The sequence below is a fragment of the Triturus cristatus genome, chromosome 7, assembly GCF_964204655.1.
Source record: "Triturus cristatus chromosome 7, aTriCri1.1, whole genome shotgun sequence".
Lineage (NCBI taxonomy): Eukaryota > Metazoa > Chordata > Amphibia > Caudata > Salamandridae > Triturus > Triturus cristatus.
The window spans coordinates 1878884256-1878895731 of record NC_140590.1 but is presented as its reverse complement, the minus strand read 5'-3'; the positions used below and the strand labels follow the sequence as shown (position 1 = coordinate 1878895731).

Here is an 11476-nt window from a genome sequence, read left to right as displayed (position 1 = left end):
TCCATTGAGCTAGACAAAAGATGGGACTAGAGTCCCATGGTGGCAGCAACATCCCTATTGTTAGGGAGAGGTCTCATGACCATAGAAACCTGAACAAGATTGTCCCTCCCTACCAGAGTGGGGATGACATCCACAAATGGATTACTGCACTGGGAAGGGCCTGTAAAGTCCAGAGGGTCCCCCAGGAGCAGTGGGCAGCAATCTTGTGGCTCTCCTTTTCAGACAAAGGTAGAGATAAGCTCCTCACTGTTAGAGAAGAGTGTAGGAAGGTGGAATCTGACTATATGGTTGCCCCCACTTTTTTCCTGGTGTTTGAATGGTTTTTGACTAGTCTGGCTGGGATCCTGCTATCCAGGACCCCAGCCTATCTGCTTACTCCCTTAAATGATTGGTGTGCATATTAGATGCACTAGTGATTGGATACTGTGGTACCTTATGAGCCCCTAGTATATGGTACCTTAGGTACCTAGGGCATTGGTACTTCACAGGCCTACCAGGGGCTGCAGCATGTATTATGCCACCCCTGGGAAGCATTCACAATCTGACACCACAGGCCTGCTACTGCAGCCTGTGTGAGGTAGTGTTAGCACTCCTCACTGAGGTATAGGTTCCTATATCTCACCATACACACACATATAAACCTATCAGTCACCCCTCTAGCAGGCCCTAACAATCCTGAGGGCAGGGTGCTTGGTTTACTATGTGAGGGGGTGCTTCTGCCTGAGCAGGACCCCTCTGCAGCTAGCAGAGTCTATTCTCTACTGCTGTTTGTGGATGCGGTTAAACCATATACTCTTAAGTGCATTATAACCTCGTGGTAAATGCTAACTTTGGAATGACTGCATCAAAACATGTCGTGTTTGGTGTCAAACAACTTGGAATCCTACCCCCACACCAGTAACTGGTGTGGGAGTAGGATCCCACCCTTCTAGAGGGGACGACATGTACCCACTGTACTACACGGTAGAAATCTTCTAGAGCCCTGGCATCACAAAATGGATGCCACCAGCACAGACACCGGGCTGCCCTCCTGCTGCTGACCGAAACTCGAAGTGGAGGAAGTCCAACAAAGGGTATCCTGTCACAGGGAGGTGTCACAACCTCCCAGACAGGGTTTAGTGTATTGGGGCTGGGTGGGTGCACTCTTAGAGTGCCTTTAAAGTCCTGCACTGGGGAAGCAGTAGGCTCCTCTGTGCATATGCCAGCTCAAACCGGTTCAGGGGCTACCAGCCCCTGCTTTGGCACGAAACTGGGCAAAGGGAAGTGGGTGTAACCACCCACTACCCTGACCCTCCTAGAGGAGTGGTCATAGAGCTAGTCCCTCCCCTATCTTCACTATAAGATACCAAGCATTGCCAATGCAATTCAGATTACACCTGGACGACGCTCTACGAAGAAGAATCCTGGCCCTTCGACGTTCCACTATCTCTGGAAGACTGAAGAATCTCCCTTGGAGTCAAGGAGTGACTCCCCTGCTTAAAAAAAACAAAACTTCGAGGGACCCTGAATAAGTAAGTAGGAGGGGAAAGGAGTCAGGGAATAATCAATACAAAAAACAGAAGCACATTCCCCCCACTGATATAATCTAAATAGGCAATAAGTCCATAAATATAAATGTGCCCACAGACAGAAAGGAATAGTTAGATTATTTTTCTTTCATTTTCATTTATTTGTCTAAAATGATACTATACAGGATAGTGTTGTAGAAGAATCACTGCTAATTAGTTACATATAAAACCAAACATATTGCAAATTCAATCATAACGTAATGAGTGATTTAGAAAACACAGTCATATGCCCAACACAAAATACTATAAAATACAATACATATGACAAATTCATACATGTAAAACAAACACTGAACAAAAAAGCACAATACAATACAGCATACATAAAACACAATAAATCAAACAAGAAAGCGCCGACGCACGTTTCGGAGATCCCAAGATGTTTTGCAATGAGCTCCTTCCTCAGGGCGCAATTAACATATGGGTCTTAATGACGATACCCAAATAGTTGGATAGAGACTAAATGCTAATTTATATGTCGGGCTTCGGGCACATAAGCACGTGGTCGGTCTGTGGAGCACAAAAACCAAGATTTTAGAATAATAAAACAGATTGGCTGGAGTGTGGACACACAGTGGCAGATTTGCGTTGGACCATTCTGGAACACATTTTGCCACCCAAAGATGGGAATACTGATTCCTTGAAGCGTAAAAGAGGTATTCTGGATTTATACTCTCCATACATTTGATGATGGACTAAACGAGTCTCTCCCTTGGGAGAACGCTATTATCTGAATTGCATTACTTGCCAGTCCGTGCTCTATTAGAAGGCCCATTTTATTAGGCCGCTACATGAATACTGATTCCTTTCTGTAGTTTTGCAGTTTGACCACACTACTATTCCAATATGGCCGAACTTTTCCCATTCATTCGTTCTACTTCCTTTACCATTAAGATCCGCTTTCTATTTTATGCATGGGTCACGTGATTCTTTCTCGCCGGGTATTTCAGCAGTACACTGTTACCCGAACTCCGTAGCTATTGGCGGTAAGCTGCGGGACTCTGTATTTTCACCAGGACACCGGCGTGAGGGCTGTTGCAGTTTATAACAGTCCGGGGACGTATGCAGTAAGGTTTTAGCACACTCGCTAACGGTGTCTCTTCCAACCTCTTAAGGCTCATTAATTCTTTTTACCTACTTTGTGGTTTGATTCCAGAGCCGTAAACTATGTCTGTGGGACCCTGCGCCTTCGGAATTTGTATCTGATCCTCTCACATCATCGAATAGCCCATTTCTGCCACTGGAGTTTGAACTGGTGAACTGGGGACTCTGTATCCTTCCTGGGATACCGGCTTGGGGATTCTCGTGATAAGATCCCGATCTGAGGACACAACCGGTAAGGCCCTTGCTGATGGCATCTCCCTTATTTCCTTAGGCTCACCTATTCCATTTATCTACAGTGTGGTTTCTTCTTCTTTTTTTTGGGGGGGGGGGGTTTGACTTTAGAGCCGTATACGATGCCTGGTGGACCCTGCGCTCCTTTGACTTTGACCTTTATTTGATCCACGGATATCATCTACTAGCCCATTACAATCTTCTGGAGCTTTTATTGGTGAGTTTCCACCATGCCCTTTAGTATTCGGGACACGTCTGAAACGAGTCTATCCTGTTTATCTAGGACGGAACGACTATTTCCCTTTCCTTAGACATGACTGTGTAATGTTGTATATATACCCGTTATCCAGCCACCCATAGTTTGTGGTTTTTCTGACCTTGAGGTTAATTAGTCCTCTACTTCAGTACACTGATTGACTTGAGCGAGTTCACAGGCACTTACAATAGATCCGGCTGTATATCTGCGCAATTTCGTGCGACATGTACTTTATTGTTTTGTTTTTAACCTTTGGATATATTATCTTTCTTGGCTTTTGATTTATTTTATTCCTTTTCCAGCTGATTAGGCGCCCACCGGCTTGAGTTTCCAACCTGTAAATGATGTACTAGGTGTTCAAGCTATGCTCACACTAATGAATTACTAGCCTTGCTGAGATATCTCTCTCCTCCTAAGTATGAAACTTTTTCAAGTATGACTTTTTCTTCGATAACTTTTCTTCCTTATTTTTTGTTCTTTCAACAAAGAATGCTTTATTGTTCCTATCATGTCACTATAAACTCTACATTGCACACGACTCTTTGGTGACGGTTGTTTCTTCTTATCTTCATTTTTTTGTGGGGATTGTATCCATGTAACAATAGTTTTTGTGTGCTGCGGATTACTTTATTATTCTAAAATCTTGGTTTTTGTGCTCCACAGACCGACCACGTGCTTATGTGCCCGAAGCCCGACATATAAATTAGCATTTAGTCTCTATCCAACTATTTGGGTATCGTCATTAAGACCCATATGTTAATTGGGCCCTGAGGAAGGAGCTCATTGCAAAACATCTTGGGATCTCCGAAACGCGCGTCGGCGCTTTCTTGTTTGATTTATTGTGTTTTATGTATGCTGTATTGTATTGTGCTTTTTTGTTCAGTGTTTGTTTTACTTGTATGAATTTGACATATGTATTGTATTTTATAGTATTTTGTGTTGGGCATATGACTGTGTTTTCTAAATCACTCATTACGTTATGATTGAATTTGCAATATGTTTGGTTTTATATGTAACTAATTAGCAGTGATTCTTCTACAACACTATCATGTATAGTATCATTTTAGACAAATAAATGAAAATGAAAGAAAAATAATCTAACTATTCCTTTCGGTCTGTGGGCACATTTATATTTATGGACTTATTGCCTATTTAGATTATATCAGTGGGGGGAATATGCTTCTGTTTTTTGTAGTGACTCCCCTGCTTGGCAGGCACCAAAACTCTTCGACAACGGTTGCAAACTTCACCGCTCCCGCCGGAGTCCGAAGTCCCCGCGTCCCCTGAAGTGGATTTCCTGACCTCTCGGTGGCCATTTTGAGTCCCCAGCGAAGCTGTGGCATCTGGACCCCACGAGTGACGAGGAACAGCAATGCCAGGGAACCGTGCACAGATTTCGAGTGCAAGCCTTAATCTACGTTCAAGGAAGTTGTGCTTTGAACCATTTGTTGTCCAAGTCCCTAGCAGGTCTAGTACCAAAAATCAGCGGCCTACCCTGTCCCGAGTGACCGTGGGCTGTTGTGAAACTTTTCCTGCAAAGACGTCTTTGCGGTTGCTTGCCCATTGGCTACTAACTCACCTGAAGACTTCCACATCAACTTCAAGGGCTCGCATGGTTGCTCTGGGCCTGTCCTCACTTTCCCTCACTGGGTAAGTCCATCAGACCTTGCTGGTCTGCACCATTGACAATCTTCACTTCACACAAGACTTGCTGTTGCCAAGGCTTGTTGGCTCCAATCCGGGTGCCGACACCGTCGACAGCTGCAGACGTTGTGGGACCCTCCGAATCCGGCTGCTGGTCATCATCGAACCCTCCTGGACCTCGTAAGCGAAGAGACAAAACACCATCATTGACCTGAAGAGACGTGACAGCTGTGTTCATCCATCTTGCTGACCACCGGTCACTGGCAAGTGACTTTGAACTCTGTCCCCTCAATTTCTAGGTCTTCTGCAACTCCAATCCATCTTCGGATTCCAGCGGATGCCTCTCCAGTCGTCACAAGCAGCAAGTCTTCAGTGATCTCCATTGAAAACAGCATCGCGACCCGACACCAAAGGACACCTATGCACCCGGCTTCCCTGGGTGAGGTAACTCGTGCACTCCGGTGCCCAAGTGTGTGTTGGCCCTCGAAATACTTACCCTGTAAGTTGCTTGCTGGTTGACTTTTGCGAAGTGCCCTAGAACTGTAAATTACAAACCGCGACATTTGCCATTGAAACGTATAGGAAACCCGCGTGTGTGTTTAGACACTGCATGCGTCTCCTGTGGGCTGATTACTTACCTGCTAACACTGCAGCAGTGAAGCCCCAGCGTTTTCCAAGGCCCCAGGCCTCTTCATTTTGCAAGTCGAGTTTGTTACACCATTTTTTTAGTATATGGTCTGGTACGCCCCTAGGGCTACAGCCATATTTGTGCATAATTTATTGAGAACTGTTGATCTTTTGAATGCTTACCTGGCTCTAATCTCATAAAGAGATTAGTAGAGTGTATTTAGAAATAAATACATATATATTTGATATATATACCTGTGTGGTGTCTTTTCATTTGGTAATTCAAGAGATTATAAGGTAAAACAAGCTGCTTTACATTCCTCAGAGACTTAGCCTGAAGGCTGCTCTCCACAGCTACCACTAGGATATCTTTCTTTAAAGGTTGTCTTAAACCTATCTACCACAAGAGTCGAATTGGACTGGTGCAAGGTGACCACTATAACTAGTGACCAGCATATGCCAGGCCAACTTCTCACAAAGAGAATGCTGATGATTACTCCAGTCTGAAAAGTGCATTGATTGAAGCGTTTGGCCTAACCACTGAACAATATAGGTTAAAGTTCAGGGACACCCAAAAAGCACAGAATCAAGACTGGGTGGACTTTGTAGATTGTGCTACTAAGGCTCTGGAGGGTTGGTTACTTGGCAGCAAGGTGCATGACTTTCAAGGATTGTACAATTTGATTATGAGGGAGCAGATCCTTAATAATTGTCAAAATCAGCTGTTGCATCAGTACCTGGTGGACTCTGATCTGACCTCTCCCCAAGAATTGGGAAAGAAGGCAGACAAATGGGTCAGAACCACGGTGAGGCAGACGTTTCAGAACCAAGGTGGTGACCAGAAGAAGCAAGATTCAAAGAACTCTGACAAGGGTAGGGAGAAGGGTAAAGGCCAGAAGTCTTCTCAAGGGCCCCAAAAATCTTCTTCAGGTGGAGTTTTACAGTCCAACAAAGGGAAAGGTCAAAAGAAAACTTGCTGCAAAGTCTGTAAGCAAAAGACACACTGGACCAGTGATTGCACCAGGTCCAAAGAGAATACTCCAGCCCCCACCAATGCCCCTAAGGCACCTTCTCCCCCTAGTGCAGCTACAATTGGTGGTGGGAATACTCAGAATAAGGGTGTAGTAGGGTTAACCCTGGGACCTGAGATGGACTCTGGCCTAGTCAGAGTACCAACTCAGGCTGTGCTTGTCAGTGATGGGGGCATGGATATGTCCCCCTTTGTGAGTCCCAGTAACTTGGTTAAATACAGACAGCAGCCTTTGATTAATGGAGTAGACGCTTGGGCATTCAGGGACACAGGAGCAAGTGTCACAATGGTGACAAAAGATCTTGTGGATCCTGGACAGATTATACTTGGTGAAATGTACCAAGTGACTATTGTTAGCAATGTCAGAAAAAGACCATTCTCTGGCAGTTGTTAACTTCTCCTGGGGAGGGGTAACTGGCCTTAAGAAGGTTGTGGTGAGTGCAGACCTACCAGTACAGTGCTTGCTTGGCAATGATCTAGCGTTTGGGCTGAAGTGGAGCTCAGGACTCATGCAGAAATGCTAGGGATCCCTGCACATGTATTTGCTGTGACTAGGTCACAGGCCAAAATGTCGAACACTGGACAGGCCCTGGATTCTGGAAGAATGGACCAGGTGCCTCCCAAGAGGAGGAGCAGTAGGGTTAAGGCAGTGCCTTCCCCCTGACTCAGAATACAGATCAGTCTCCTCAGGGAGATGATCTTGAACCTGAAGAAGGAACTGTCCCAGAGGAGCTTGAACCTGACCATGTTGAGTTCTTGGGGACAAGGGGCCCTTCCAGGGCAGATCTGAGCCAGGAGCAGTTAAGCTGCCCCTCTCTTGAAACCCTCAGTCAGCAAGCTGCTGATGAGGCTGCTGGGAATGCTAGTGGCACCCATAAATTCTATTGGGATGATGGACTCCTTTATTCAGAGTGTAGAAACCCCAAGCCTGGTGCTTCCAGGAGGTTGGTTATACCTCTGAAGTTTAGGGACTTCCTATTGACTCTAGCCCATGATATTCCCCTAGCGGGACACCTGGGCCAGAACAAGATTTGGGACAGAATTGTTCCTCACTTCCATTGGCCCCACATGTCTGAAGGCACTAAGGAGTTTTGTCGCTCCTGTGTAACCTGTCAAGCCAGTGGGAAGGCAGGTGGAACTACAAAGGCCCCCCTGATACCACTACCTGTGGTGGGGGTTCCCTTTGAGAGGGTTGGGATTGACATTGTTGGTCCCATGGATCCTCAAACAGCATCTGGGCACAGATTTATCTTGATGGTGGTGGACCATGCCACTAGGTACCTAGAAGCCATTCCACTTAGGACCACTACAGCACCTGTGGTGGCAAGAGCCCTCTTGGGTATATTCTCAAGAGTGGGTTTTTGTAAGGGGGTAGTATCTGACAGGGGTGCAAACTTTATGTCCAGTTACTTGACTGCAATATGAAAGGAGTGTGGAGTGAATTACAATTCATCACACCCTATCACCCACAATGCAATGGTTTAGTTGAAATATTCAACAAAACCTTAAAGGGCATGATCAAAGGTCTCCCAGAAAAGCTTAGGCGCAGATGGGACATCCTTTTGCCCTGCCTTTTGTTTACCTACAGGGAGGTGCCACAAACTTTTGTTTGGCCATCCTGTTAGGGGTCCTTTGTGTCTCGTGAAGGAGGGATGGGAGTTACCTCTCAAACCCCCTAAACAGGACATAGTGGACTATGTACTTGGTCTCCGCTCCAGGATGGCTGAGTATATGAAAAAGGCAACTAAAAACCTTGAGGCTAGCCAGGAAATACAAAAGGCTTGGCATGGCCAAAAGGCTGTGCTGACTGTTTACCAGCCAGGGCAGTTAAAGTGTGGGTGTTGGAGCCTGTGGTCCCAGCAGCCCTCAGGGACAAATGGAGTAGCCCCCATGCAATTGTTGAACAGAAAGAGGAGGTCACCTACTTGGTAGACCTTGGAACCCCTAGTGTCAGGACTGGCTCGTTTAAGGCAGCACAACATGTAAAGACACTTCCCAGTTTTGGCAAAATTCATAAAGTGCGCCAATTCAGATCACGTAAAGACCTGTTCCACAATGATCCTCTTTATTCCCTTATTAAATGACAGATCAGTACCCCGCGGACTCTCAAGATGGCCGCCGGTGATAACCGATCTAGGTTGGCGGTCTAGTGTTTTTCCTCCTCCTCCACGCAGCTGTGTTCGCGACTGTCATCGCGGCAAACTGCGCACTTCAACTGCCTTTCTGAGGGATTCTGTCGCAGTATTTTCAGCGGCGTATTCTTAGGCTGGCATGGTCTAGGTTTGTGAGTATAAGAAGCATTTCCAGAGTATTCTGCTTCCGCGGCTGCGGAAGGTAAGACTGTTTCTCCTTCTATTTCTTGGAACTTGTGAACTTCTATTTTGGGAAAAGCAACAGAGTCAGGGTTCTGACTGGAAACATTGGACGAGTTTGGCAGCCTCTTGTCAAGGAAGAGTACAGACTCTCGAATATAGTCAACTTACCTTACAGCACTCCACAGGCTAATAGGGTAATTAGCTATTGCTGTGTCTTTCCTGTTATCGCTTATCAGCGAAGGAGTGGAGAGTACATTTACCTAAGGAGACAGAGACAATTAAAAGAAAGAAGTTAATTTCCACAAACATCTACAAGTAGGTGTTATGTATACATATATATATATGTATAAAGATACTTACCAACTTTACGAAGTCCTCTCCAGTCGCTGCAAAACACCTGAAGCTTGCCAGTGAAGAGAACTTCAACTGTAAATACAAGAGACCGAAGTATAAATTTCCACATAAGGTTGCGAGGTAAAACACAATGTATAATAGGTTGAGAGCATTAGAGATACAACATAATTAGCATCTGAATAATTAAGTGTCTTACATTAACAGAGTCATTGAGTAGCGGAAATCGTTAGAAGGCAACCTGCAAGAGAATAGACAGCCACTTATTTAAGACAGGTAATAGCAGTGGGGTAGTGTAAGACTAGAATATAGGAATAGAATGTAATGTGAAATATTTATATAGTTCTGTCTTGCAGAAAGGACCCTACAGAATTGAAGCACTCCTGTCTGGCGAAGGAAGACGTGACGTATCTCTTTTCTTTCCAACTCGCCTTTCCCCCCTTAAGTTGCCTGAGTATATGTATATATATTATATGTGTGCTGTGCTTGGGCAACTGAGTTGGGAATTGCGGAACAGTCATCGGCTCCTGCGGAGGCTTGGCTTTTTGGGACAGGTACTTGACAGATTGAATTGCCATTTTCAAAATACTTCCGCCTGGGCAGGATGGCTGAGGGTTTCGATGTCAAGGCCCTAGCTACGGTGTTAGAGGGTATTCAAGTACAACTTAGTGAGGCAATGTTAGAGAATAAATCATTGAGAGAGGAAGTTAGGAAGTCCAGTCAGGAAACTCTAATTTTACATCAAAGGGTGGAAGAGTTATCAGTTAGTGCAGTTTCTGAATCTAAGGAAAATAAATCTCAGTCTTTTGCTCCTGCTCCCTCAGCCGCAGAGCTCACCACGCAGGTTATACATGCCATATCACCCACCATTCCCCTAGCAGCTCCTGAAAGATTTAGTGGGGATCCACATAAGGCGCACATTTTCCTTACACAATGCTCCTTACATTGCCTCTGTAGACCCATCATTTTTAACCCCTTCAGCGCTGCGCGGATTCCCGCGCAGTGCTGAAGGATCTGAGCGCGGGCGGGGCCATGACGGAACGGTTCCGTCATAAGCACAGCCCAACCGACGTGCATGACGGAACCGTTCCGTCACAAGCGTCGAAGGGGTTAAGGAGGATCAGTCAAAGGTGGAGTTCATGTTGTCCTTCCTAAGTGGTGACGCGGCAGCTTGGTCTATGCCATTGGTAAATAACAATGACCCAATTCTGTATGATTTTGATGAGTTTAAACGAGAATTTTTGCAGATTTTCGATAGAAGAGCAGTTTCACATACCACGGACAACGAACTTTTGGATTTGAAACAAGGAAATAGAGATTTGGTGGCGTATTTGGCGCAATTTAATAAGTTAATAGTAGAGACTAATTGGCCTGAAACAAAGAGAGCTTCAATTTTCTATCGGGCCTCAAGGATGAGATAAAGGATGGTCTGGCACAAATTCCTAAGCGACCCACCGATGTATCTGAGCTAATTGATTTAGTATTGCAAATTGACCAACGGCAATGCGAAAGAAAGAGTGAGCTTCGGAAGGATGTCAAGTATCTTCCCCCTCGATTTGACCGCATCAAATTTGAAGGCCCAAAGACCAAGGAAGTTCCTTCAGAAGAAGAACCCATGCAAATCAGCTCTGTGCGAGGGCCTTTATCTAAGGAAGAAAGGGAGAGAAGACGGTCGGGCAAGCTATGTATGTATTGTGGAGATTTGGGGCATTTTGTAAAAGAATGCGCTAAGAAGCCCAAGAACAATGCCTTAGTAAAAGACAGGCTCCAACAGTAAGAGGAGTTGCCCTGGTGGGAGCTGAAGATAAGCCGACTCCTGATTCTCAGTTGGTAGCGAATACGTTACAATCTTCGACACCGCATTTAATTGTTGCAAGCACCATTGAATTTGGAGGTGCCAGGATGAAGGATATTTCAGTGATGATTGACTCTGGAGCAACGGGCAATTTTTGTGACATCGGCTTTGCGAAGAGGTTGGGAATTGCCTTTGTAAAGAAAGAAAGACCAGAAGCAGTGCGTGCAGTAGATGGTACCAATTTGTCATCAGGCCCCATTGTACATGATACGGAGGTGATTAGATTAACTGGGCCCGGAAACCATGTGAGCATTTTGAGATTCAGTCTCATAGGCGCACCCCAATTCCAGCTCATTTTGGGGCATCCGTGGCTTACGGAACACAATCCAAGGATAGATTGGGCCAAAAGAACTATTGAAATGGATTCTGAATATTGCAAAAGTCATTGTCAGAATTGGAGTGTGTAACCTACAGCAGTGTCCCCTTCTCGAAATTTGGTTAGTCAAGCTAAAATGATTTGTGTTATGGAGACACAAGAGATTCCCGAAGAATACT

At 45.3% G+C, this 11476-nt stretch overlaps 1 long non-coding RNA gene across 1 annotated transcript; it reads left to right on the top strand.

Moving 5' to 3' along the window:
• The first annotated feature begins 2526 nt into the window (after positions 1–2526).
• LOC146813595 (uncharacterized) lies at positions 2527–4321 on the top strand. Its single transcript, XR_014966050.1, has 3 exons — positions 2527–2635; positions 2725–2904; positions 3823–4321. It is a non-coding gene; the product is annotated as an uncharacterized LOC146813595 (long non-coding RNA).
• Positions 4322–11476: the final 7155 nt, after the last annotated feature.